Source organism: Equus caballus, chromosome 10 (assembly GCF_041296265.1).
Source record: "Equus caballus isolate H_3958 breed thoroughbred chromosome 10, TB-T2T, whole genome shotgun sequence".
NCBI classification, from domain to species: domain Eukaryota; kingdom Metazoa; phylum Chordata; class Mammalia; order Perissodactyla; family Equidae; genus Equus; species Equus caballus.
In genome coordinates this window covers 54569269-54595462 of record NC_091693.1, presented here as the reverse complement: position 1 = coordinate 54595462, position 26194 = coordinate 54569269, and the positions used below count along the sequence as shown (strand labels likewise).

Genomic DNA, 26194 nt, shown 5'->3' with positions numbered 1-26194 from the left:
AGTACTGGGTAGGTAACCAAGAGAGGGATTTGAACCCACAGAGGAAAAAGCAGAGCCCAGTCTTCAGAACTCACATGTGAGAATGAAACCAAGGGAAAATTTTCAAAACAACAGCGAGACCAGTGGCACAGGTGACAATGCTTAGTGACAGATGGTTGGGCTAGAAGTCATTAGGTCAGGCTTGTCCTAGAACCTGCAGTGCTGTGGGTGGGGGTTAGGAAACACCAGCTGTGGGAGAATGGGGAACAGAGGCTGGTAGATACCTACAGGTAATAAATACATTCCGTTTTAAGTCACTGGACGATAGCGCAATGTGCATTATGGAAGAAATGTTACTGCAGAAGCCTAAAATGTGCAAAGGTTATGTGCTGCGCGTCTAAGGTGATGTGTACGAGCATCAGAATCACCTCTATTAGCAGTGCCTGATCAAGTCTTTCCCAACTTGCAACTATAACATCTACAAAACTATTAAAATATGCATTCATAACCTCCCAAATCAAGAAAACTAATACTATCTACACAAATTACAGAAGTTTCTTGGAACTGAAAAGGAAGTATAATTAATGGGTGATGCTGACACATACTTTGCCTTTTGAGGCATGTATTCTCCAGAGAAACAGAACCAGTAGTTTAGATAGAAGTAGACAGATATAGATATAGATGCAGATATAGATTTATTGTAAGGAATGGGCTCATGCAATTGTGGAGGCTGATAAATCTCACAATCTGCCAAGACCCAAGAAATTTGGTGGTGTAATTCAGCCTACATCTGAAGACCTGAGACACAGGAGAGCTAATGATGTAAATCCCTTGTCCAACAGCAGGAGAAGATGAGATAATATGTCCCAACTAAAGCACTGAAGCCAAAAAGAAGGGGCAAATTTCTCCTCCTTCTTTTTTGTTCTATTCAGGCCTTCAATGGATAGGATGATGCTAGCCCACTTTGGGGAGGGCCATCTACTTTGCTGAGTTCACAGACTGAAATATTAATCACATCCAGAAACAACCTCATAGACACACACAGAAATAATGTTTAACCAGATATCTGGTGACCCTCTGATCCAGTTAGGTTGACACATAAAATTAACAATCACAATGGATAACAAATGTGTAAACCTAAAGATTAGTCTTCACTGTTCTGCCACAGATAGCCTCTTGGTCTCAATGCCCAGTGTCTGTATCAAACACAACACTAAACTTCTTTTCCTCTAGTGTGAAGGAAAGAGCTGCTTTCTAAAACATGCAAGACCAAGCAATCCTCCAGTTTCTCCCATTTGTAGCTCTCTTTGTTCTTTCTGGAAATAAAAGTATCATTATTCTACTCCAGCCAGTGGCAGACATGGAAGGTGCTGTGCTCTTCAGGGTTGTGGAAGTACCAGTAAGGAGGGATTCTGTTGAGAAGACACAGAGCACTGCATGATGTGTGCTGTTTTGGATTTTTTTTTCCATTGTGTCTAGCAAGGGAAGGTTGAAAAAATATTTTCAATCATCAAGGTATAAATGATCCTTTTTGAAAGGCGACCAGATAGCCACAAAAGATATATGTCTTCTGGACATAAGAAATTTCAATAGAGGCTCCTCACATCTATAAACCCTCTGGCTCAAAATCCATCTGAGGGCAGGTTAGAATAGAGTTAGATGGTTCATGAATTCACCCACAATGCTTATGGACAAATACCATGTTTGGATACATTTTTCCTTATCAGGATAAGCAAATATAAAAGATACATGGGTATTTTGACAAATACTACATAAAAGAAGTACAACAGTATTTAAGCTGCAAGTAAGTATTTTTGGAAAAGGTTTATTATCAGAAATTTAAAGTATTTTTTTAAAGCATCTGCTTTGTGTCCTTAATGCAATTTAAGAAAATATGGACTGTGGTACAAAAGATAAAAATATGAAGTAAAAATTCAATAGATTGACAAGGAGGGAACATTAATTGAGAGAAAGGCAGAAATTAAAACAAAAATAATGCAAGAACAAGGACTCTCCATGAAAAAAAATTTCTCGAAGACATGCCTAAATTTAGCTGAGTGGAATTTAAATAAAAAACTAAGAAAACCTGGTATTAGGCATTAAAAACAATGATACAGAATAAGTTGAATTAAATGTCATAAATAGTAAACAAAACAATTCTTGAAATAGAATATATAACACATAAAAATAGCAATAATAGTCCTGGCCTCAAATTCCAGATTATAGCAATCCCATATCATCCAACTGAGAATTGAAGGAGGGATGGAGGAAGCAAAATAAAATAATAACATTCAGAATAACATTGGGTGGTATCAAAACACTATTTTATTTGTGAAATTTATTATTGGAATTCATTTTTTAACTTATGTATCTGTTGGATTTAAAAATAAGACATATGTTTTATGTAGCACTAGCAAAAAAAATAAAATCATTGTCAATGAAGAATCGTATAAGAAAGAGAGAGAGAAGGAAAGAGAAAATAAAGAAGTATTAAAAAACTGATTGAAAGTGAAAAGACAAATGAACAAGATTTTCAGGTATAACAGGCTTAAAAATTTTGAAGTTGGATGGGTTAAACTCTCCTGTTAAAGACAAAGTCCAATTATATGTTATTCCCAAGAGACATATTTAGGGGAATATGACCCAGAAAAGTAACAACAACAACAAAAAAGATGAGCCAAGAAAAAAGAAAAAAGAACTGCCAGAGATATATTGTGTAAAGGCAAACAAAGAAAAGAGTATAATATTCAAATCAGGTATATTAGATTTTGAGGAAAATATATCAGCATAGAATCAGAAAAAATGACCGTCATTTTATATTGAAAAATGATACATTCATGATGAAGATATTAGAGGCATAAACTTTTATATGACAAATATCATAGCTACAAAATATTTAAAGTAAAAATTCTGATAGAAAACTTTACAAGGAAAAATTGAAAAAGAACAAGACATGTAGCTTTGAAGATACATCTCCCAAGTTTTTAAGAACTATGTAGGAAAAAAGTAGAAATATAAAGGCTATATGATACTTTAATTTATAATTTATTTAAAAAACAGATTGAGTATGTTCCAAGTAAGCAGCAGATACACTTTCTTCTGAAAGCCAATGGATCATTTACAAAATCTGGACATCAAATAGGCCACAAAGGAAAGTTAAATAAATTACAGGAAAGCTTAAATTGTGCATGCCATGATATTAGATCACAATGCAATAATAGCCATTAATAACAAAGTTGAAAATTAATTATTTGAAAATAAACAGCGCATGGCTCATTAACATGGATCAAGGGGGGTTATTGATTGTTTATGAAGCAATGCAAATGAGAATACTTCATTAAATACTTGATAGAAACTCTATGTCCATAAACTCTTTGGCTTAAAATCAGAAGATGGGATGTATTAGCCACTAGGTAGACAGTGAATAACACTGGGGCAATTTGCCTATAATGTTTATGGCCAAATACCACGTGCAACATACTTTATTATGGAGAATGAGCAAATTTTAAAAAAGAATAATATGTCTGGGTGTAGTAAAAAATGTAGCACTCAGTCTGCAGTCAAAGCCAAGTTATTTTTTAAAAATGCTTTCAATGCAAAAAAAAACAAGAAAAGGAAGGGAAAAAAGGTAACTGAAGAAAATAAATCAATCATTTAAATCACCTGCCTGTTTTAAAATGTAGATTTGATTACTCAGTTATGGTAAGGCCAACAGAAAAGGAGATGATTGCCATGGAAAAGATAGTTACTCACAGTTGCCAAGAGAAGGGGGCATGCCATGCCATACAGGGCCATATGGGGAAGCACTAGGGTTGGTCAGGAAGCGGAGGTTGCAAGGGGAAAATGTGGACAAGAGCCTCTTTGTGGTTTCTGTGGGATGGAACAGGCAAAGCAGGGTAAGTAGGTTTAGGATCGGCTAGTTTAAATAATTTCAACAGGCTATGGGCGTATGGACTGTTCCAAGCTGTCTAGAATAGGCACACCTCAGAGATATTGTAGGTTCGGTTCCAGACCACCACAACAAAGTGAATATCACAATAAAGTGAGTCCTATCAATTTTTTGGTTTTCCAGTACATATAAAAGTTATGTTTAGGGGCCGGCCCCATGGCACAGAGGTTAAGTTCACACGTTCCATTCCGGTGGCCTGGGTTTCGCCGGTTCGGATCCTGGGTTCGGACATGGCACCGCTTGGCATGCCATGCTGTGGTAGGCGTCCCACTTCCCCCTTTGTGCCCTCACCCCACCCCCCCTTTTAGAGGAAGATGGGTGTGGATGTTAGCTCAGGGCCAGGCTTCTTCAGCAAAAACAGGAGGATTGGCAGTAGTTAGCTCAGGGCTAATCTTCCTCAAAAAAAAAAAAGTTATGTTTACACTATACTATAGTCTAATAAGTGTGCAATAGCATTATGTCTAAAATAAGCAATGTACATAGCTCAATTAAAATATACTTTATTGCTAAAAAATGCTAACCATCATCTGAGCCTCAGTGAGTCAAACTCTTTTCACTGGTGGAGGGTGGTGCCTTGATGTAGATGGCTACTGACTGATCAGGGTGGCGGTTGCTGAAAGTTGGGGTGGCTGTGGCAATTTCTTAAAAGAAGACAACAATGAAGTTCGCTGCATCAATTGACTCTTCTTTTCATGAATGATTTCTCTGTAGCATGCAATGCTGTTTGGTCACATTTTACCCACAGTAGAGCTTCTTTCAAAATTGGAGTCAAACCTCTCAAACCTGCCACTGCTTTATTAGCTAAGTTTATGTAATATTCTAAATCTTTTCTTGTTATTTCAACAATCTTCACAGTGTCTTTACCAGGAGTAGATTTCATTTCAAGAAAGCACTTTCTTTGCTCATCCACAAGAAGTAACTCCTCATCCACTGAAGTTTTATCATGAGATTGCAGCAATTCAGTCACAGCTTCAGACTCTACTTCTAATTCTAGTTCTCTTGCTAGTTCCATCCTGTCGTCAGTTACTTCCTCCACTGAAGTCTTGAACCCCTTAAAGTCATCCATACGGGTTGCAATCAGTTTCTTCCAAACTCCTGTTTATGTTGATATTTTGACCTCTTCCCATGAATCAAGAATGTTCTTACTGGCATCTAGAATAGTGAATACCCTCCAGAAGGTTTTCGAGTGACTTTGCCCAGATCCATGAGAGCATACACATTCTATAGCATCTATGACAGCTATAGCCTTACAAAATGTATTTCTGAAAAAATAAGACTTGAAAGTCAAAATCACCCCTTGATTCATGAGCTACAGTATGGACGTTGTGTTAGCAGGCATGAAAACAACCTTAATCTTGTTGTACCTCTCCATCAGAGCCCTTAGGTGACCAGGAGCATTGTCAATAAGTGGTGGTATTTTTTTTTATTAATGTTATGATAGATTACAACCTTGTGAGATTTCAGTTGTACATTTTTGTTAGTCATGTTGTGGGTACACCACTTCCCCCTTTGTGCCCTCACCCCACCCCCCCTTTTCCCTGGTAACCACTGATCAGATCTCCTTGTCAATATATTAACTTCCACCTATGAGTGGAGTCATATAGAGTTCATCTTTCTCTGACTGGCTTATTTCGCTTAACATAATACCCTCGAGGTCCATCCACATTGCTGTGAATGGGCCAATTTTGTCTTTTTTATGGCTGAGTAGTATTCCATTGTGTATATATACCATATCTTCTTTATCCAATCATCAGTTTCTGGGCATGTAGGTTGGTTTCACGTCTTGGCTATTGTAAATAATGCTGCGATGAACATAGGGGTGCAAGGGACTCTTGGGATTTCTGATTTCAGGTTCTTAGGATAGATACCCAGTAATGGGATGGCTGGGTCATAGGGTATTTCTATTTTTAACTTTTTGAGAAATCTCCATACTGTTTTCCATAGTGGCTGTACCAGTTTGCATTCCCACCAACAGTGTATGAGGGTTCCTTTTTCTCCACAACCTCTCCAACATTTGTCACTCTTGGTTTTGGATGTTTTTGCCAATCTAACGGGTGTAAGGTGATATCTTAGTGTAGTTTTATTTGCATTTCCCTGATGATTAGCGATGATGAACATCTTTTCATGTGTCTATTGGCCATATTCATATCTTCTTTTGAGAAATGTCTGTTCATGTCCTCTGCCCATTTTTTGATCAGGTTGTTTGTTCTTTTGTTGTTAAGCCGTGTGAGTTCTTTGTATATTATGGAGATTAACCGTTTGTTGGATAAGTGGCTTGTAAATATTTTTTCCCAATTAGTGAGCTGTTTTTTTGTTTCATTCCTGTTTTCCCTTGCCTTAAAGAAGCTCTTTAGTCTGATGAAGTCCCATTTGTTTATTCTTTCTATTGTTTCCCTCAACTGAGGAGTCATAGTGTCCAAAAAGATTCTTTTGAAACTGATGTCAAAGAGTGTACTGCCTATATTCTCTTCCAGAAGACTTATTGTTTCAGGCCTAATCTTTAGGTCTTTGATCCATTTTGAGTTTATTTTGGTGTGTGGTGAAAAAGAATGGTCAATTTTCAATCTTTTGCATGTGGCTGTCCAGTTTTCCCAGCACCATTTGTTGAAGAGACTTTCTTTTCTCCATTGTAGGTCCTCTGCTCCTTTGTCGAAGATTAGCTGTCCATAGATGTGTGGTTTTATCTCTGGGCTTTCAATTCTGTTCCATTGATCTGTGGACCTGTTTTTGTACCAGTACCATGCTGTTTTGATCACTGTAGCTTTGTAGTATGTTTTGAAATCAGGGATTGTGATTCCACCGGCTTTGTTTTTCTTGCTCAAGATTGCTTTAGCAATTCGCAGTTTTTTGTTGCCCCATATGAATTTTAGGATTCTTTGTTCAATTTCTGTGAAGAATGTTCTTGGGATTCTGATTGGGATAGCATTGAATCTGTAGATTGCTTTAGGTAGTATGGACATTTTAACTATGTTTATTCTTCCAATCCATGTGCATGGAGTGTCTTTCCATCTCTTTATGTCATCGTCAATTTCTTTCAAGAAAGTCTTGTAGTTTTCATTGTATAGATCCTTCACTTCCTTGGTTAAGTTTATCCCAAGGTATTTTATTCTTTTCATTGCAATTGTGAATGGGATTGAGTTCTTGAGATCTTTTTCTGTTAGTTCATTGTTAGTGTATAGAAATGCTACTGATTTATGTATGTTGATTTTATACCCTGCTACTTTGCTGTAGTTGTTGATTATTTCTAATAGTTTTTCTGTGGATTCTTTGGGGTTTTCTATATATAAGATCATGTCATCTGCAAACAGCGAGAGTTTTACTTCTTCATTGCCTATTTGGATTCCTTTTATTTCTTTTTCCTGCTGAATTGCTCTGGCCAACAACTCCAGTACTATGCTGAATAGGAGTGGTGAAAGTGGGCACCCTTGTCTTGTTCCTGTCCTCAGAGGGATGGCTTTCAGTTTTTGTCCATTGAGTATGATGTTGGCTGTGGGTCTGTCATATATGGCCCTTATTATGTTGAGGTACTTTCCTTCTATACCCATTTTATTGAGGGTTTTTATCACAAATGGGTGTTGGATCTTGTCGAATGCTTTCTCTGCATCTATTGAGATGATCGTGTGGTTTTTGTTTTTGATTTTGTTGATGTAGTGTATCACGTTGATTGACTTGCGGATGTTGAACCATCCCTGTGTCCCTGGTATAAATCCCGCTTGATCATGGTGTATAATCTTTTTGATGTATTGCTGTATTCGGTTTGCTAAAATTTTGTTGAGGATTTTTGCATCTATGTTTATCAGTGATATAGGCCTGTAGTTCTCCTTCTTTGTGTTGTCCTTGTCAGGTTTGGGGATCAGAGTGATGTTGGCTTCATAGAATGTGTTAGGGAGTACTCCATCTTCCTCAATTTTCTGGAATAGTTTGAGAAGAATAGGCATTAAGTCTTCTTTGAATGTTTGGTAGAATTCTCCAGAGAAGCCGTCTGGTCCTGGATTCTTATTTTTGGGGAGGTTTTTGATTACCGTTTCTATTTCCTTACTTGTGATTGGCCTATTCAGATTCTCCATTTCTTCCTGATTCAGTTTGGGGAGATTGTAGGAGTCTAGGAATTTGTCCATTTCTTCCAGATTGTTCAATTTGTTGGCATATAGTTTTTCATAGTATTCTCTTATGATCCCTTTTATTTCATTGGTATCTGTTGTGATTTCTCCTCTCTCATTCCTAATTTTATTTATTTGCGATTTCTCTCTTCTTTTCTTGGTGAGTCTGGCTAAAGGTTTGTCGATCTTGTTAATTTTTTCGAAGAACCAACTCTTCGTTTCATTGATCCTTTCTATTGTCTTTTTTGTTTCAATATCATTTATTTCTGGTCTTATTTTTATTATTTCCCTCCTTCTACTGACTCTGGGCTTTGTTTGTTCTTCTTTTTCTAGTTCTGTTAGGTGTCATTTGAGGTTGCTTATGTGAGCTTTTTCTTGTTTAGTGAGGTGAGCCTGTATTGCGATGAATTTCCCTCTTAGGACTGCTTTTGCTGCATCCCAAATTATTTGGTATGTCGTGTTCTCATTTTCATTTGTCTCCAGATAATATTTGATTTCTTCTTTAATTTCTTCAATGATCCATTGTTTGTTCAGAAGGGTGTTGTTTAGTCTCCACATTTTTGCACCTTTCTCTGCTTTTTTCTTGTAGTTGATTTCTAGTTTCATAGCATTATGATCAGAAAAGATGCTTGATATTATTTCAACTCTCTTGTATTTATTGATGTTTGCTTTGTTTCCCAAAATATGGTCAATCCTTGAGAATGTTCCATGTGCACTTGAGAAGAATGTGTCACCTGCTGTTTTTGGATGAAGTGTTCTATATATATCTATTAAGTCCATCTGGTCTAATTTTTCATTTAATTCTATTATTTCCTTGTTGATTTTCTGTCTGGATGTTCTGTCCATTGGTGTTAATGGAGTGTTGAGGTCCCCTACTATTATTGTATTGTTGTTGATGTCTTCTTTTAGTTCTATTAAGAGTTGCTTTACAAATTTTGGTGCTCCTGTGTTGGGTGCGTATATATTTATAAGCGTTATGTCTTCTTGGTGGAGAGTCCCTTTTATCATTATATACTGTCCCTCTTTGTCTTTCTTTATCTGTTTTGCTTTGAAGTCTACCTTGTCTGATATTAGTATAGCGACACCTGCTTTCTTTTGTTCATTATTAGCTTGGAGTATTGTTCTCCATCCCTTCACTCTGAGTCTGTGTTTGTCTTTGGGGCTGAGGTGTGTTTCCTGGAGGCAGCATATCGTTGGGTCTTGTTCTTTGATCCATCCTGCCACTCTGTGTCTTTTGATTGGGGAGTTCAATCCATTTACATTTAGAGTGATTATTGAGATGTGGGGGCCTACCACTACCATTTTATGTCTTGTTTTCCGGTTTTCTTCAATTTCCTTTGTTTCTCGTGCCATGCTTTAATCTGTTCTGATGAAGAGCTGCCACTCTCTGTTGTTGTCCTTCTACTTATCTCCTCTGCTGTTGGTTTTGTAGCCCCTTTCCTTTTTCTGATTTTTCAGGAATGAGGGTTTTCTTGAGGATTTCCTGAAGAGGAGGTTTTGTGGCAATGAACTCCCTTAATTTTTGTTTATCTGGGAAAGTTTTTATTTCTCCATCGTATTTGAAGGATATTTTCGCTGGGTAGAGAATTCTCGGCTGTAGGTTTTTGTCCTTCAGATTTTTGAATGTATGATTCCACTCTCTTCTAGTCTGTAAAGTTTCTGCTGAGAAATCTGCTGATAGCCTGATGGGGGTTCCTTTGTAGGTTAGTTTCTTTTGCCTGGCTGTCCTTAGTATTTTCTCCTTGTCGTTGACTTTTGCTAGCTTCACTACTATATGCCGTGGGGTTGGTCTTCTTGCATTGATAAAGTTTGGAGATCTATTGGCTTCTGTCACCTGAAGATCCATCTCTCTCACCAGATTTGGGAAGTTCTCAGCCATTATTTCTTTGAATAGGCTTTCTGCCCCTTTCTCCTTCTCTTCTCCCTCTGGTATACCTATAATCCTTATGTTGCATCTCCTAATTGTGTCTGATAATTCTCAGAGAGTTTCTTCATTTCTTTTTAATCTTACCTCTCTCTCCTCCTCTGCCTGCAGCATTTCTATATTCCCATCTTCCAAATTGCTAATTCTTTCCTCCATATTATCGGCCCTACTGTTCAGTGCATCTAGATTTTTCTTAATCTCCTCTATTGTGTTCTTCATTTCCAGTATTTCTGTTTGGTTCTTCTTTATCGTATCAAACTCTTTTGTGACATAGCTCCTGAACTTGTTGAGTTGTCTATCTGAATTCTCTCTTAACTCATTGAGTATTTTAATGATGGCTGTTTTGAAGTCATCGTCATTTAGGTTATATATCTCATTTTCTTTGGGATTGTTTTCTGTGTATTTGTTATTTTCCTTCTGTTCTGGAGATTTAATGTATTTTTTCATATTGCTTGATGTTGTTGATTTGTGCCTCCGCATAGAGATAGAGTTTAGTTGCTCCTTCCACTTGTTTCTGCTGGTGTGGTGGGGGAGCAGCTGTTTATACTGCACCACCCAGGAACCCTATCCACAGTTGCTAACTGGGCCTGGGCCCCTCCTTGTAGTCACAGTGGTCCTTTGGATTCCATCTTTTGCCATGGGGGCCATCACGGGGGGACTTCAGGCTGCTGGTGCCAACTGTTGCAGCCCACCTAGACGTGCTCCCTCCTTGGGGTCTGCAACGGTGTTATGGGCTTTTCCAGCAGCCAGGGGTAGGATCACTTATATTTGCTGCTCCGTCACTGTCGGCACCCACAAAATCTCACTTGTCCACTATGGGTCACAGCAGAGCTATTGGCATCTTCTACAGTCTGTGGTTAGCTCACCTAGCTATGCTACTTTTGTCCCGGGGTCTTCCAGCCTTGTGGCTGCCGGATGGGTGCTCTCTACTAGTGCTGTGCAGAGGCTTTCGCTGAGGCTGCTGTGAGCCTGTAGGGTTTCCCCCTAGGCTACAGACCTGGGTCTCTGGAACTCCACCCAGCCCCAGTCCTGTTCCCCAGGAACTCACGGAGCCCTTTGCCCTGTCTGGGGGATAGCTGGAGATCCTGATTTCAGTGGTAGCTGGTCAGCTGCTGCCCTGCCTGATATTCTCCTCTCCGGGACCCTCCCGGTGTTGTGGATGCTGGGCGTCGCCCCTCCGCTAGTGGCAGACAGAGAGTTTTGTCTGCTGCCCGGGCGGAACTCTGGAGCTTCCCCGCCAAGGCGCGGAGCCGGCCTCTGGAGCTTCACCCAGCCCCAGTCCTCTCTGAGATCTCCAGCAATCCCTTTCCCCACCGTGCAGGCAGTGGCAGCCGGGGGGCCGCCGTACCCTCAGTGATTCTCTCTGGGACCCTCCGGGCGCCGTGAACACTAGGCGGGATCTCCCCGCCAATGGCGGGGCGAGACTATCCCTGCGGGCTCAGGTGTGTAACTCTAGAGTTTCCCTCTGCGTTTAGGAGTAATTGCGGGGGGTTTAGGTAGGGTTCTGGTCACCTGTTTCCACCGTCGCTCCTCTGGTGTGTGCTCGCTCCTGCCCTAGGTGTGTGTTGATCTTCTGGGGGCGTCCGTTGGAAGAAAGCCGCTTGCAGGTACTAGGCTGTTCGGTCAGGGTCGGAGAGTTTTCACCTATCTCCACATCCTCCCGGAGGGAATCCATCCGCCTTCTGATGTATAGTCGCGTGGGTCTCTCAGACGTCCTGAGATGCTGTCTGGATAACCTTTGTTAAGCAATGAGTGTCCAAATAATTGTAGACTCGAAAGGGGAGAGACAAAGAGGACTACTCATGGCGCCATCTTGGATCAAGTGGTGGTATTTTGAAAGGAATTTTTCTTTTTTTTCAGAGCAGTAGGTCTCAGCAGTGGGCTTAAAATATTCAGTAAACCATGTTGTAAACAGATGTATTTTCATCCAGATTTTGTTGTTCTGTTCATAAAGCACAGGCAGAGTAGATTTAGCATAATTCTTAAGTGCCCTAGGATTTTTGGAATGGTAAATAAGCATTGGCTTCAATATATTGTCACCAACTACATTAGCCCCTAACAAGAGGGTCAGCCTGTCCTTTGAAACTTTGAAGCCAGGCCTTGGCTTCTCCTCCCTAGCTATGAAAGTCCTAGATGGTACCTTCTTCCAATATAGGACAGTTCTGTCTACATTGAAAATCTATTGTTTAGTGTAGCTACCTTCATTGTTCATCTTCCCTACATTTTTTGGATAACTTGCTGCAGCTTCTATATCAGCACTTGTGGCTTCACCTTGTACTTTTATGTTATGAAGACAGCTTCTTTCCTTAAACTTCATGAAACAACCTCTTCTGGCTTTAAACTTCTGTTCTACAGCTTCCTCACCTCTCTCAGCCTTCACAGAATTGAAGAGAGTTAGGGCCTTGCTCTCGATCAGGCTTTGGCTTAAGGGAATGTTGTGGTTGGTTTTGTCTTCCATCTAGACCACTAAAACTTTCTTCATATCAGCAGTAAGGCTCTTTTGCTTTCTTATGATTTGTTCGTTCACTGGAGTAGCACTTTTAAATACCTTCAAGAACTCTTCCTTTGCATTCACTGCTCTGCTAAGAGTTTGACTATCTTGGCTTTTGACATGCCTTCCTCACTAAGCTTAATCATTTCTAGCTTTTGATTCAAATGAAAGACCTATGACTCTTCCTTTCATTTGAACATTTACAGGCCATTGGAGGGTTATTAACTGGCTTAATTTCAATATTGCTGTGTTTCAGGAAAGAAAGAGGCCTGAGGAGAGGGAAAAAGATAGGGGAACAGGGGAATAGCTGGTGGGTGGAGCAGTCAGAACACACATATTTATTAAGTTCACCATCTCATATGAGCACATTATGTGGTGACCCAAATCAAGTAATATAGTAACATCAAAGATCACCGATCACAGATCACCATAACAAGTATAATAATAATGAAAAAGGTTGAAATATTGCAAGAATTACCAAAATGTGACACAGAGATACAAAATGAGCAAATGCTGTAGGAAAAACGGCACCAATCGACTTGCTGGAAGCAGGGCTGCCACAAACCTCCAATTTGTAAAAAAAACACAAAGCATAATAAAGGGAATCACAATAAAAGGAAGTCTGCCTGTACTCAACTCTGGGGTAATGAGGGCAGGGGGATAGTGGCCCTGAGAGTGAGAAAGGAAGTGGTGGATGTGAGGGCTCTGGATTGGGTGGTTTGCATATGAAAGGCTTGCTCTCAGGCTAATCATTTACTATCTGTAGGAAATGGCTAGCACCTGCAAGGGGCAATCTCTCTGGGGTCAGCAAGCTTTAGAGATGTCAAAGCATTGGAATTACAGAAAATAAAAAGGCATGATTAATTACTGCTGATCCCAGCAGATAGTCAAAAGCAGGCTTCCTTATCTCCCTTTTACAGCAATGGCAGATCCTGTGATGCGCTGCTCTTTTCCTAGTTAGGAATAAATGACTTATTCCAGTTGCTGGAAGTGCTGTCAGCAGACACCTCTTAGCTGTAGAGTTTCCTCACCTGCATTACTTTCCATTTCTGGGTGGGCCCATGTCCAATGACTGATCTGTGTAGGACAGGGTTTCTCGGTGTTGGTCTTATTGACATTTTGGACAGCATAATTCTTTGTTGTGGAGGTCTGTCTTGTCCATTGAAGAATGTTGAGCAGCATCCTTGGCCTCTACCCACTAGACACCAGTAGTACCACCTTTAGTCGTGGCAATTAAAAATGTCTCCAGACATTGCTAAATGTGCCCCCTGGAAGAGGGCAAAATAACCTCTAGCTGAGAACCACTGAAATAAGAGTGTAAAGGCTCACTCACTCATCCTAATTCTGGACAGTTCTAACGTATCATTCTTTCTTTCTCATATCCCACAGAGTTCCATTTGGAGCCCACAGCTCTGGTCACACAACCCACTCCTCTGGGGTTAAATCACCAATTTCCTTGCATTCATTGGCATGAGTATACTGACAGCTTTCAGATCCATATTTCCAGCCCAAACCTCTTGCCTAAGCATCAAATCTGTATAATTAACTACCTACTGACCATGTCCTTTCATCAAGAGACGTATTTTTGTGCTTAAGAACATGAGCTCTGGAAGCAGGTGCTTATGTAAGTACCTTGACTTACCTAGTAACTTTGTAATGTTGGGATACCACTGAACCTTTCTTTCCTTCAGTTTTCTCATCTATAAAATGGACACAATAGTAGGATCTACCTTATAGGTTTGTGTGGGAATCAAATGAGTTAATGCATGTAGAGAATTTAGAACAGTTCCTGGCATATGGCAAGTTCTCAGTAAATGTTAGCTATTACTATTAGTCACTAGGTTGTCTTGCCAGTACCAAAGGGAGTATGCTCAAGTCCAAACTAAATTCTCCATTTCCCACTTCAGGTCTTTCTTCTGTATTTCTTATTTCAGTAAATGATACCATCAGCAATTCATTCAATCCAGATACTTAATCAATGATGTTATCATTGATTTTCCATATCCTACAGCAACTACTTCAAATTAATCACAAAATCATAGTGAGTCTGTGTTCTTAGAATTGGTTGAATTTGTCCATTTTCTTCATCTCAATTGCCACTATCCTAGTTTAATCCCATATCTCTTATTGCAAGAGCCTAGTGAAGAAATGAAGATCATGGACTCTGGAGTCACAGAGAGCTAGGTGAAAGCCCAAGTCTACCAGCCGAATGGTATTGGGTAAATTACATTTCCTCACTATCTGTCTGAAAAACAAGATGAGCATGCTTACCTAAGAGTACTGCAGAGAATATCACAAGAGAAGCATTGTTTGTATTAACCTCAACTTAAAATAACAAAAATGACCATTAATAAGAGGCTGGATTAAATAAATTGTAATATTTTCATGTAAAAGAATACTGGATAGCAATGAAAATAAGCAAACTACCTCTGCACACTACAGCATGATTAAATCTTAGAAGGATAATATCAAGCCCCCTCTCTAAAAAAAAGCAAGTCACAAAAGAATATATACAGTGTTTATGTAAAATTTAAAACAAGAAAATCTTAACTATGTTGTTTAGTGATGTATACCTAGTGGTAATACTGTAAAGAAACACGCAGTTGTGATGACCATAAAAATCAAACACAGGAATGCGGCCAGGAAACACTAAGGATGGTTGGTTTGGGAAATGATGATCTGGAGGCTTTGAGGTGCTGATAATGTTTGTTTTCTCAATCTGGGAGGTGGTTGCATGGGTATCTATATATAAATATTATTTATTATACTGTAGGTTAATATTTATGGACTTTTATGCATGATAGTTGTAATTCACAAATTAGAAAAAGTTAAAGAAAAGGAATATGATAAATGAGAACAAAATATAAGCATAGAAATTAAAAAATGTGAATAACACTGACACGAATATATATATATAACTTTTGTGAGTAAAGGGTTACTATCAGGACTGTTCAGACCTGTTTCAGAAAGATCTCCGATTCTTACAGCATTGTTTCCTTGGAAACAGTAGAGTTAAGATAAATGAGGAATCTTTTGTCAGCCTGGTTTGTTGCACAGAACACAACATCTGCCTCAGGTTAGAGTGGCTGTGAGTTGGCACTGGGCCTATGTGATAACTATGGTATAAAACCTTGATGGGAAGCAGAGGCTGAGGTTTCCATGTGTCAAGGTGACCCACATGTACCTTGGCTCTCATCTGTAGCAGCCATATGTGTCCATGTGGGTGAGGCTGCAAGGGAAGCCTCCTCTTTGTTGAAATTGGGTGGCCACTGCAATGAGTTGAGGGTGAGATGAAGATGCTGAAGCTACCGTATGTACTGCTTTATTTCCTCGTATAATGCCAAGTTACATAGTATTATGTTAAATCCCGCCTGTGTCTCTTGAGTCTAATTGCCAACTCACACCCATAACCACAGCTGTGATCCCAGAGAATGGTGTCAGAAGCAGGCTTGCCTGTCAGGCATGTGAGCCAAAACACTGTGATGCAGGACTCAGAACTGGGTAGGAGTGGGGAGGAGATTCTGATGAGCATTTGATGCTGAGGTGGCTGCGTTACATAGATTTATCTCCTGGATTGCTGGTAAAACAGTCAAGGAAAGGCAAAGTGGGGGAGGGGCAGCTAAAAAATAAGGAAAGGGTGAATTGGATAGACTTATTATTAGGTGGCAGTTAAGACAAGTGATAAAAAAATTTAATGGATTATTTCAAAAGATTTACTAGCTCATTATCAGTAGTTGGAAAGAGGAAAACCTGTTCCATATCTGGCAGCTGCCGCCCTTAATGAGTCCCATGAGATATGCTCCCTTTAACCCAGCTGGAATGAATTTAAATCCAATGATGCTGTTAGGGAACAATAACAAAAGGTGCTGACTCAGGCTGCTAAATGTATTCTGCTGGTTGAAGCAGTAGAAACCAAAGAGGGTTGACAGAAAGCCTAGGATATTTTGCCCTACCCCTTGTAGAAGTTCCAAGGCCATGTTCTTTGGTTAAAGTAGAACAACCCACGGTTGTAAACTTTACCCAGGGTAAAACTTTTTGCGATAAGTGGATATTGGTACATAATGTACTATAAATCTCCAGGGAGCAAGAAGACAATATTAAGAGGCCAAAAAGGAAGCTAAGGGGGGATGGAGATACTGTGATAGGAGGTACCATGGTCCTACAAAAACTCCAGACAGGAACATGATAAAGGAAGAGATATCCAGTAGTGCTATCCTCTTTGCTTGAATGTATAAATGGAAAGGATGTGATGCACGAATGGAAGGTCTTGCCCTTACTGACCTGTAGCTGAATGTTGGGGACATCTGCTGTTTGCCAGGTTTTAACTGGATCAGCTAAACGGGAGCCCTTACAATTGACCTAACCTTTTTCTGTAGCAAGGACTAAGCTGCACCACCTTTTAGGAGGATGAGAGGAAATTTCAGTTCTTTTTAAAGAAGTCATGGACTCAAGTATCCTTATCAAACGCCAATTCTCTCCATCTTAGTCCTGTTTGGCCTGTGAGAAAATCCAAAGTTAAAGATAACAATTCTCCCTAAAGGTTCTTCTGTGCCAGACATGGTAAAACTGTCAGGAAGTTCAGGCCAACGTGATGGTATGCTGTCATAGACTTAGAATCTCGAAAATGTATCCTGCACTGTAGGTATCTGCACTGGCAAGATTCCGTTATATATAATTTTACTGTCTTCCTTTAACGCTACTCACGTTCTCCAGGATTTGGTTACTACTCTGTCTGATGATTCATGAAGTTGAAAATATAATTATGCTTCCCCTCTCAGAAGGGAGGCTGGAACTGGAGGTCAAGGGAATTTAAAAGCTGTAGTTGCAATAGGATTAGAAGAGGATGTTTGAATAATCTGGCCCAGCCTAGTCAATTGTTTTTCTGGGAATAATCTGGGCCAGGGCCACTAGAGGCATTTTATAAGCAGTAAAGGGAAAACTGCTATACAATAATAAACGAGAGAGGCACAAAGCCTCAAAAGGTTGTCTGGATTCTGGAGGACATGTATTACCACATCTGGGAATCCTATTAGCACTGATATACAAAGAGCCTGGAAAAATAATGGATTTGAATGCAGTTCAGAGCAGAGGGTAGCCCAAGCCATTCCTCTGAGGTTTTATAATCCTGACATAACAAGTGCTTTTAGAGAAGCTAAAATACACAGACTTGAGTCCCTAGAAAAACCTCAGAATAGGGGACCCACCCCATGGCCTAGTGGTTAAGTTTGCATGCTGTGCTTCAGCGGCCCAGGGTTTCACCAGTTCTGATCCTGGGTGTGGACACGGCACTGCTCATCAGACCATGCTGAGGTGGCATCTCACGTAACACAGCCAGAAGGACCTGCAACTAGAATACACAACTACGTACTGGGGGAGTTTGGGGAGAAGGAGAAAAAAAAAGAGAGAGAAGATTGTCAACAGATGTTAGCTCAGGTACCAATCTGAAAATAAACAAAAAAAGCCTGAGAATGCTACTTAAAGGCAATTGCTAGACTTATGAACTACAAACCTCCCTGATACTATTTCTAAGAACAGCCCATGTGAGAGACAGTTACTGGCACACTCTTTGGTTCCGGTAGAAACAACTCTCACACTTGAAGAGCATCAGATTATATTGAAGCTTGAGTTACCTATGATGTCATGAGTGATATCAGGGAGAGATTCCAATAAAGAAGGATCTGTACAAGTTCCCCGATAAATATAAATGGTGTATTTGGGAACATGCTAAAGAGATGAGCTCTGAGGGAGTACGTCGTTTCCACGAGTAGGTAGCATCTCTGCCTCTGCAGTGGAACTCCTGAAGAGCTAGCCACTCTTATTGCCAAAGGGTCTGAAACCTGCTGAGGCAAAACATCTGCCTGATTTGCTGATGGGAGTTCTCATACTGAATGGTGAAGAGTCCATGTGGAAAGCTGCTGCTCTCTGCTCATGGGCTGTAAAATCTTAGCTGCAGAAGCAGTAAGTGTACACAGTGGGCTGAAGTGAGAGCAGTGTATGTTCAGTGCAGAACTTGGTTCTTGGCCTCAGGGAAATGTCTGAATATGTGTAGAGAGGCTTCTGGGCCGTGCCCATGGCTATACCACATGGGGAGGCAGGCAAATGTTCCTTGATGAACAGATAAATAAGAAAAGCCTGGTGTGAAAGGGTAAAATTGTAGACATCTCTACTGAAACTCCTAGGGAGAATTATGTTTATAGATGCCCATCAAAAGAAGACATTCATGGCTTAGAGGGGCACTGGAAAGCCAAGGCAGATGTCCTGGTCTACTGCTGGGGAAAAACAATTGGATACATGAGATGAGCTGGCACAGTCATGCTCAAGCAATGCCATGGTGGATGCAACAATGACATATAGCACTGTCACCCAGAAAAACCCCTAGTATGGTGACAGACTGTCCTGAATGCTATCAAGAGAAAAAAAACGTCCAAAACTGGAATTCCATGCGGTCAAGAGTCAGCACATCACTGACAGATGGATTACACAGAACACTGCTCATGGCTCCTGGAGTATTCCAACAGATCTTTTCAGGAATAGACAAATTCTTGGGGTCCCCTTCATACATCTGACAGACAATACATTTCACCATAGCCTGTTTACCAAAATGGGACAAAAAGGTACAACATATAATGGACATATATTCCTACCAGTTACATGGGAGTGGCTTAATTGAAGATTGGAGCAGGCAATTAAAACATTCATTTTGTATGACAGAGGATGCAAAGGATGATAAGAATGAGAAAGGCTGGCTAGCTAAACTCAGTGGGTGTGTGCTTCATCTGAATATGAGAGGTTTTGAGGGAAGTACAGCCTTAGGGAAGGTGTCTGTGTACTGGGAATAAATGGGTGGGAAATGATGAAGAGGCACTAATCTCTGTCTTTTAAACCTCACAAGGCTTCATTTTTGGGTTGTCAGATCTAGTGGTTTAGATTAGGATTGCGTTTTCCTTCCTTCCAGCTGAAGGGAATGTTACTGCTTAAGACACTGTATTCCTTTGAACTTGGTTAAGGAAGCCCTAGATTAGATGATCACTTTCCCTAATGTGACCAAGCTAGGACTAACTTCGAATGCTGCCATATTGCCTCATGATAGAGATTGACATGTTATGTTTTATCTCTGCAAATCTACCATCTATTTCTAGGAATGGGCAAAGAAGGACCTGGTGGGGCTCTCCTGTTACCTGGAGGGAAGAAAAAGCCATTTGGGACATTATACCCAGCAACAACTCTGAGAAGGGCCTGTATCTTCACCCTTGATTGCTTGATTGCTATTGTGTTTTAAGGGTAATGCTTAGGTGTTTTAGAACCCCAAGCCAGAAAGATGAACTAAGGGCTATCTAAATTATAGCAGAATGTCATTGGGACATACAGTCCTTATTGTCATTCTCTTACAGCATGTGTGCCATGAATTTAAAAGGAGCTATCATTTCTTGTGGTACACTTGGAGGGTATTGAACAGATGGAAGACTAACACTGTGTCCTTCCTATAGGGTAAATGGGTTGTACTCTACATTAATATGTGGGAAACAGTGTCAATTAAAACCCATTCCTTCATGGCTGGGTATGAGCTGGCCCCCAGGCCAGAAGGACACCTGAATTTACTCAACACTCTAGTGACCATTCCTGTCACTGAAAATATATGGTATATGGGTAAGAGATGATTCTGTTGGAAGAATGGGAAAATTGGACTGTAATAAAAACCAATGTTTGGTGTGCTAAATATTGCTTTAACATCTTACTGTCTGCTATTTGGTGTAATATTAATAAGTGGTTTGTGTGCTAAGAATTACTTTAATGTCTCATCTGCTGCTATTTGGTATAATAAAGTATTTTATGGGATTACATATGGAAATTAAAGAAAATGAAACATATACTGATGATGACCCCCAGGATGAAAAGCTATTTTGGGAAACTGGTTTAAAACCCCCAATAGATATTAACCTCCTTGAAATTAACACCATAGTTGTCCAGACAAAATGGGAAATATGGCCTCAGAGAAACTAAACATATAAATTGTCTCTGATAACTTTTAAAAGATTCAAGTGGTAGTGAATGAGAGGGAAACTTGTACAATTGATAAGAAAGTATCAAAAGACTTACGAAGCACGTTGATCAATATTAACATGTTTTGAGGCTGGCCCAGGGGCATAGTGAAGTTCACAGGCTCTGCTTAAGTGGCATGGAGTTCAGGGGTTTGGATCCTGGGTATGGATTTCTGCACCGCTCATCAGGCCATGCTGTGGTGGCATCCCAAGTACAAAATAGAGGAAGATTGTCACGGATGTTAGCTCAGTGACAATCTTCCTCAGGCAAAAAGAGGAAGATTGGCAACAGATGTTAGCTCAGGGCTAGTCTTCCTCATCAAAAAAAAAAAAATGATTAACATGTTTTATAAAAGGATGCCTGCACTTTATTGAATATTAGAAATCTTGGTGATTGCAGGTGTGCTAGCTTGCTTTTCCTGCACATAAAATGTGAGAGCTGTGCCTGTCAGGAAAAAATATCACAGAACATTTGAGTATGATTTATGAAAATATTGACTAGAGCTCATGGGGGTGAAAATGAGAAAGAATTAAACATCAGCCTAGTCTGATGCAGCCTCTCAGGGAATGACCTGAATTTCCACAGCACCTTTCCTTGGAAGGTGTGGAGCTAAGAAAGTATCTCCATTTGTTGTGTGAAGTCAGCACTGGGTTGGGAGAGCTATAAGTTGGCAGGTAGGTTTTGAGTCTGCGGACTTGAAGAGTATAAGGAATTGGTAGAAAATACAGTCTCTAGCTTCTGTGTGTCAAGGTGACCCACATACACCTTGGGTCTTGTTTATGGAAACCAAATGTCCATATGGTGAGATGGACAAAAGAATCTATGTATGTGGAGTTGCTGAGAGGAACAGGAGTTGAAGATGCTATGGCTGCTGTATTTCCTGCCTTGTGTCCTGTTATAAAGCTAAATAAACATAGTAATAGATTAAAGCTGATCTGTGTCTTATGAGTCTGCTTGCCACCTTGAACCTGGAACTATAGCTGTGGTTCTTTACTATTTACCCTCTAAAAAAAAGAAAATATTTTTAAACACTAGGAAATGTCTCCTTTAGTTATTTATACTAATAGAAAACAAGTTTTCTAACTGTTATACCAGAAATAATTTTTAAAATTGAATGAACTAATATATGAAAAGTACTCACTGTAGTTTCTGCCACAGAATTAAGACTTCATTATATGGTAGCAAGTTTTTTACAAAATCAAAGCTTCTTAACTATATCTATTACATGAACATCTTCAAATATTTCTCCTTCTTGCAACTAGCATAAACATACCTAAAACCTATCGATGCTCTCAGAAAAACTTCCAGACTCTTTAATGCAACATCCGCTCATTATATGACCATGCTCATCCTCTCTTGTAGTTCTCATTTATCATCTCTGTACACCTATTAAGTGATAGATACATAGATGTTTTTAAATACTTGTATTTCCAAGGAAGGATTTTCTCTTATCTCTGAGCATTTGCCATGTTTCCCCCTTTGTTTAAGCTCACCTACTCCCACCTTAAACCTCACCCCACCCCTGATCACCTCAGTCTTGAAGGGTGTACTTTGTTACAAGGCATTGAGAATTAATCTAGCTTTATCATGGCATGACTGAATTATATCCCAAGATCCTCTACTTCTCTTTGATGTAATTTCATGGTCATCATGCAACTTTCTAATTATCTTTGATTTATTGTTCAAATCTTTCCCCTAAGCACCTTGATACAATAAAGGAAGAATCTGGATGGTGGGCACTAGAATTCTGGTGACTTGGCTGGTATGTCAGTGTCCATGTATTAGCATTACAAGTTAATCTCAGTGTTTCATGACTTTATTAATGTCAATCTATACCTGAGGACCCTATAAATAGGAAAGAACTGAGAAATCCAAGTTTCTTTCATTCACAAACCTGAGAACAACACCACTGACACCAAAGCATTGCAGCTGAAGAGGCTGCCTTTTTAATGCTATTTCCCTCTACCTGCAGTAGTCAAGCTTATGTTTTTATTTTATTTTTTATTTTTATTTTTTTAAAGATTTTATTTTTTCCTTTTTCTCCCCAAAGCCCCCCAGTACACAGTTGTATATTCTTGGTTGTGGGTCCTTCTAGTTGTGGCATGTGGGACGCTGCCTCAGCGTGGTTTGATGAGCAGTGCCATGTCCGCGCCCAGGATTCGAACCAACGAAACACTGGGCCGCTTGCAGCGGAGCGCGCGAACTTAACCACTCGGCCACGGGGCCAGCCCCAAGCTTATGTTTTTATTAATATATCTCTCCATAATCATAATAATATTTTCTCTAAAATAAAATTAATATTTTTGTCCAATTAAAGTCAAACAGAACTTTGAAAATAGGTATACATAACTTGATGATTAAAATAAATAATTATAAGCCAGCCTTTATGGCCTATTGGCTAAAGTTCTGTGCTCTCTGCTTTGATGGACTAGATTCAGTTTCTGGGTGTGGAACCACACCACCCATCTGTCAGTAGCCATGCTGTGGTGGTGGCTCACATAGAAGAAATAGAAGGACATACAACTAAAATATACAACTACGTACTGGGGCTTTGGAGAGGGGAAAAAAAAGAGAGGAAGGTTGGCAACAGATGTTAGCTCAAGGCAAATCTTTTGCAGCAGAAAAAAAGAAAAGGAAAATAAATAAATAGCTACTCAAGGAAATGGGAAGATAAGTCACAGATGAGGAGAAAATATTTACAAAAGATACATCTAATAAAGGACTATTATCCAAAATACATGGAGAACTCTTAAAAATCACTCAACAATAAGAAAGCAAATAGCATGATTAAAAAAATGGGCCATGGGGGCCCACCCACTAACCCAGCAGTTAAGTGCACACATTCCAATATGGCGGCCCAGGGTTCGCAGGTTCAGATCCTGGGTGCGTACATGGCACCACTTGGCATGCCATGCTGTGATAGGTGTCCCACATATAAAAGTAGAGGAAGATGGGCATGGATGTTGGCTCAGGGCCAGTCTTCCTCAGCAAAAAGAGGAGGCTTGGCAGCAGTTCGTTCAGGGCTAATTTTCCTCAAAAAAAAATTTAAAAAGGGCCAAAGACCTGAACAGACACCTCACCAAAGAAGACATACAGACAGCAAGTAAGCGTATAAAAAGATGCTCCATATCACATGTCATTGGGGAAATACAAATTAAAACAGCAATGAGATACCATTATATACTTATTAGAATGGCCCAAATCCAGAACACTGACAACACCAAATGTTAGCGAAGATGTGGAACAGCAGGAACTCTCATCCATTGCTCTTGGGAATGCAAAATGGTACAGCCACTTTGGAAGACAGCTAGGTTGTTTCTTACAAAATTGAACACACTCTTGCCATACAATAAAGCAATTGTACTCCTTGGTGTTTACCCAAAAGAAGCAAAAATTTATATCTACACAAAAACCTGCACATGGATGTTTATAGCAGCTTTATTCATAACTGGCAAAACACGGAAGCAACCAAGATGTCCTTCAGTAGGTGAATGGATAAACAAACTGTGCTACATCCAGACAATAGAATATTATTCAGCATTAAAAAAAATGAGTTATCAAGGTATGAAAAGATATGGAGGAACCTTAAATGCATATTACTAAGTGAAAAAAACCAATCTGAAAAAGCTACATACTGTATAAAATGATCTTGCAAATAAGGTGCTCAGTAGCAAGGGAAGTTCAGTGCATGGGCAACCAGGAATTGTGCTCACAAGTGAAGATATTGTATGAGTCATATGTACTAAGAACATACTTCCGGTATTGGCTTCCGTTAGACTGATTGGTCTAGTTCACTGATTCTCAATTAGTAGAATATTAGCTTTCTTTGTAAAGTAAGTTAAAGGTATAATGTAACATCAACCTATTATTTTAAAGACACCATGTTTACTGAGACATGCAAGAATGTCTCTCTGTGTCAGACCATTGTTCTGTGTAAGACTATAAATACTTTGCTCAAATACCTTTACAGTGAATGAAATATAAAATCTAGAACAAAACGTAAAAAAAGAAATGCAATTAAATGAACAGTTAAGTATAGTTAATATAATTTAATAATTTCAAGGGTGTTGTCAAAGACTTCTAGCATTCCAATGGAACAACAAGGAAGGTCAGAGCCACTTGTCTAAGTAAAAGCAGTTATTCCTTTAGTTATGGGTCCCATCATTCACTAGACATATTATTGTCTCTTGTCTAATTACAATGATATCTAGTCTCTGTGCTTCCAAAAAGTCAAGTCTTGAAGGCATGCTCCCACTGCTGTTAAAATGATCTTCCCCAAATACGATTTTGCCCATTTTGTTCCCTTCCTTAAAATTCTTCTGGTTGTCCCTGTTTCTTATAAAATAAAGTTAAAAGTCATTATGGCAATAGTTCTCAAACTTTCTTGACTCTTGCAATTCTTTGTGACTCAGTTATTTTCTTCCAAGCACCCCTCAGGCAAAACAAATATCCAACAGCTTAATTTATAAAGTAGTTAGGTTCCAGCAACATAATAGTGGTAACCTGCATGGTATTCCACAGATATTGCTGTGTTTTTTTCCTGAAATTTAAAGTGTCCTTGGCAGTTCTATAAGTTTTCTTTGGTACCTGGGGTGCATTGTTGCACAATTTGGATACTGCGACATGATGGTATAGCTTTTCTTTCACCATCTGCTTCTATTTGCCTAACTGGAATACCACTTCCATTCTCTTGAGTCCCTGTCCTATTCATAGACTCTATTCTTTTACGTGCAGTTCTCAGATAAGCTGGAGAACTTCGTATCTCTGTGGTTTTGTTCGTTCAGATTCCTCTGCATTCACTGCCTTTTCCTGTCCCTGTCTACCTGAAGAACATCTATCTCCTCATCAAAATTCACCTCAAACATTACCTCCTTTATTAATATTCACTGTCCTCCTTCCCTGTCAGGTAGAGTTGATGTCTCACTCTTTATGCATGCACTGTACCTTGTACAGACCTCTATCATAGCAACTCTAGTATTTTATTTTAACTATCTCTTTATGGCTTTTACTCTCATCCAGACTGTAGGCCCCTTGATCAAAAGGCAAAACCACATCTAATCTGTCTTTGAATTTCTAGTATTTTACAGAGAACTTGACCGTTTGACAAATATCTGATGAATGAATAAAGGAATTTATGGCATTTAGTGCCAAATAAGGGTATGGTAGAAGAGGTCAGAGAGAGAGGCTTTATGGCTATAACTCCAAGTTTCAGAGTTTCCATTGACAAGGGTACTTTCCTTGACCAAACTTTAGCCAGGCTCCTCTGATCCCTCTTTTCAATTAGGCCTCAACCTTGACCCATTAAGACTTGAACAAACACTAACATAGTTTCTAACAGCTCAAGGCCTCATCGCTAGGATGGTGCTAGTATCCCTTAAAGGACCTGCCTGAGAAAACTCCAGACTGCCAAAGGAATTCAACTGTTGGTTCTAGCCAATGTCTAAAGATAAGGCCCCTGTCTTCCAATTTCTATGGGAGGGTAGGAGCCTAACTTCGATAAATGTGGGTTAGCAAACCCACATGGGTTTCACATGGGCTAACACCCTCTTCTCTTTAGTTTTTTGTAATTTTCTCTTCCTTAACTCTGCTGAGTCTCTGCTCAACCCCTTCCTTATTCCTTCTTTCTCCCTTTAGAGTACTCAGTCACCTCTGTACAAACAGACGTTGAGGGCAGTTCATGCTGGACTCTTCCCAATTGCAACAGTTAATAT

At 39.6% G+C, this 26194-nt stretch overlaps 1 long non-coding RNA gene across 1 annotated transcript in view; it reads left to right on the top strand.

Moving 5' to 3' along the window:
* LOC106782237 (uncharacterized) overlaps positions 1-21412 on the top strand; it is a 46081-nt gene extending 24669 nt beyond the window's left edge. The window contains exon 6 of the long non-coding RNA XR_011422101.1: positions 19583-21412. This is a non-coding gene — a long non-coding RNA (uncharacterized lncRNA). The remainder of the gene's footprint in view (positions 1-19582) is intronic.
* The last annotated feature ends 4782 nt before the right edge of the window (positions 21413-26194 follow it).